Consider the following 3,533-nt stretch of genomic DNA (forward strand, 5'->3'; position numbering starts at 1 on the left):
CATCTTCACAGCTGTTCTGCTTCTTTTTGGCAGATTCACTGTCTCTTGGCCAATTCACAGTGAGACAGATTCAAGAACTTTTAATTGTGCAGTATTTTCATTATGTTAGATGTAAATGTGAATGGGATCAGTATCAACGGACATAATTTCAATTTTGCATTTTTATACCTAAAATCATACACATAAAAAGCCAAAACCAAAGAAAACATTTCTTCTCAGAAATATATCCATGTTCCAAGAGTGGAAGGGCTCCAACTCATAAAGCTTTTATTCAAGCTTCCACCTTGAAAGCAAGTAATTTGAGCTTATTCTTTTTATTAATAATTAATAGTCTGCAGTACTAAGTATCCAGCTTTTAAAACAGGCTAATGAATGAAGAGAACAGCATTTAGCATCAACACCTACAGTTAAACAAATAATATATTGAAATTTTTAATTATTGATAATTTTTAACAGTTTTTAAAAGTTAATAGTGATTATTTTATTTCTGGTTTCATCAAACAAGAAACCATAGAAATTGTTTTGTACAGTCATGTGGCTTCATAGAATAGAACTTTCTCATATGAACCTAGCTCCAAAAAATGTAGTTTAGGAATTAAAACAACATTTTTCCTTGGTAATATGTGTATTTAATCATTATGGTTATCTTTCAGAGAGTGTACAGAGTAATTTTTCTCAATTATATTTTCATTTATTTTAACCTGCACCTGCACGAACATGTTTCTTCAGTCTTATAAAATGAGTTTCCATTATGATTAAATATTGAGGAATATTATTCTCTTAGGTGAAATAAGCTCTCATTGATTATTAATCTGTATTCTGTATAACTTCCTGCAATACACCATATTAGTAGATCCTCAGAGGCAGACAAGAGAGCTCCTTGAGTTTTTCTGAATTTCTTTTCAATACATCTAAGCTGAGGAGAGAGAGCCTTACAGCCTAAAATTCAGTGGTTAGTCCATATCCAGCAACTTAGTTTAAAGAACCACTGTCCTAAATTGATGACTTTCAGTCAGCCCTGGATAAATCTTCAGACTTATTTGTCCCTTAAGCAGCAGGAATCCATGTTTAGATCTAGTCTTATTGGCTTATAGGTCCTGAATAAGTAATTTTTCTGCTAATAGGAAATTCAATGCAAGTTGAAAAAAAATGCTTTAATTGCACAAATGTGAATTTTCTCAAGAGCATTCTATCACAGGCAAATCAGTTACATAGGATGATATGTATATAATCCACATGTATTTTAGAATTAATTTAGTAAGAGTTCAGTCGTGGCTCGGACATTAAAGAGTCTGCCTGCAACACAAGAGACCTAGAGGTTTGATCCACTGGGTTTGGAAGATCCCCTGGAGGAGGGTATGGCAACCCACTCCAGTATTCTTGCCTGGAGAATCCCCATGGAGAGAGGAGCCTGGTGGGCTACAGTCCATGGGGTCACAAAGAGTCAGACATGACTGAGCAACTATGCACACAGCACAAGGAAGAGAACTAATTGATGAACTAATTCCTGATTTTAATATTTAAAATGGAATGCTGATGAATTGCTATTCCTCTTAGTATCACTAACATAAAAGTTTAAAATAGGAAAAAAGAACTGTTTTTTATATGGCTTACTATTATCAAATGTATAATAAAATCTCAAGTTTAAATTATATAATTCATCAGTAAAATTCATAGTACTAAGTTCAAACTTAAAATGTTCTTCATTTGATAAATGTTAATTGAGTTCTGTACTTGGTCCAAAGGATGAATAGGTGAATATAAATATATATAGATAGAGATCTATCTATCTATCTATCTATCTATCTATCTATCTATCTATATAGCAGCAGAATTTTTAAAAACTAACCACATGAAGATCTCTTTAAAAATTCAAAATAAAAAATTCAGAGTTTGATTCAAGAGTTCCACGGTGGAGCAAGAGATTCTGTATTTGATATAAGGTCCCATGTTTGTTCACCAACCTCTTTTTTGTTGTATCAGAGTTCTTGTTATTGTTGCTCACTCATGGTATCATGTCTCACTCTTTGTGACACCATGGACTGCAGCACACGAGGCTCCAATGTCCTCCACTATCTCCCAGATTTTCCTCAAATTCTTGACCATTATTAGTGGTGCTATCTAACCATCTCTACAGACCCTTGTAATCCATTTGATAACACAAAGGTCTTAACAAATTAATGATCATAAATGTGGTAAGTTTTATTACAGTGTAGACGATTAAGTGTTAGGAATTTATAAAGGACTGGGAAACCAAGTCTTTCTAGGGTATTAGGGAAAGTTTCATTGTGATGGTCACAACTGAACTGAGTCTGAGAGGACATATGTAAGTTTGCTAATCAAATTATTAATGATTATGGTCAATCATGGCAGAAGGAATAATGTATGTAGATAGTGACTCATGAGAAAGTCTGGAACAGTGTCCTATTCAGTGTAGAGTGAAAATATATGTCTGTGGGAACTGATGAGCTAAAAGGATACTGGAGAGAGTGGATTGGCCAAATTATAAGGGCCAAATTAACAAGTGGCTTTTATACCTTATAATTTGCATAAAAAAGAGGTTTATAGTAGAGTAAAATTATTTGTTTTCTTTAAAAAATAATTTTGAAAGGCATATTCAGAATGTATTAAGCTAGAAAGTCTGGTGACAGAAAAGGAAGACAGAATCTTTGAATAGTTCAAATACGTGAAGATAAAGGTCTACATGAAGACAGAAGTGTGAGGAAAAGTAGCCAATTTTAACAAATATTACTGGGTTTTATTAATAGTAACTGGTGACTGACTTGGTGTGTGAGTCAGAAAGAGCAATAAATTATGATACTAAAGTTTCTATTAAATGATGACAGCATTAAATATATGGTAACATTTTTGTTCTCATTAAAATATAGCTATTACTACCCATAAACTCAAACTTATTCTATTTTTGTGTTGTTAAAGTTAATAGCAGCATATCAAAAAGCAGAGACATTATTTTGCCAACAAAGATCCATCTGGTCAAGGTTATGGTTTTTCCAGTAGTCATGTATGGATGTGAGAGTTGGACGGTGAAGAAAGCTGAGCACCAAAGAATTGATGCTTTTGAACTGTGGTGTTGGAGAAGACTCTTGAGAGTCCCTTGGACTGCAAGGAGATCCAACTAGTCCATCCTAAAGGAAATCAGTCCTGAATGTTCACTGGAAGGACTGATGTTGAAGCTGAAACTCCAATACTTTGGCCATCTGATGCGAAGAGCTGACTCATTGGAAAAGACCCTGATGCTGGGAAAGATTGAAGGCAGGAGGAGAAGGGGACGCCAGAGGATAAGATGGTTGGATGGCATCACTGACTCAATGGACATGAGTTTGAGTAAGCTCCAGGAGTTGATGATGGACAGGGAGGCCTGGAGTGCTACAGTTCATGGAGTCACAAAGAGTTGGACACTACTGAGCAACTGAGCTGAACTGAACTGAAAGTTAATAGAAATTATTAATTCACATATTACACATCTTTATTTTAACATGCTTATCAAAATATTTTTATGTTTAAAAATAGAA

The sequence above is a fragment of the Giraffa tippelskirchi genome, chromosome 2, assembly GCF_054371585.1.
Source record: "Giraffa tippelskirchi isolate mGirTip1 chromosome 2, T2T-mGirTip1v1.2.pri, whole genome shotgun sequence".
NCBI classification, from domain to species: domain Eukaryota; kingdom Metazoa; phylum Chordata; class Mammalia; order Artiodactyla; family Giraffidae; genus Giraffa; species Giraffa tippelskirchi.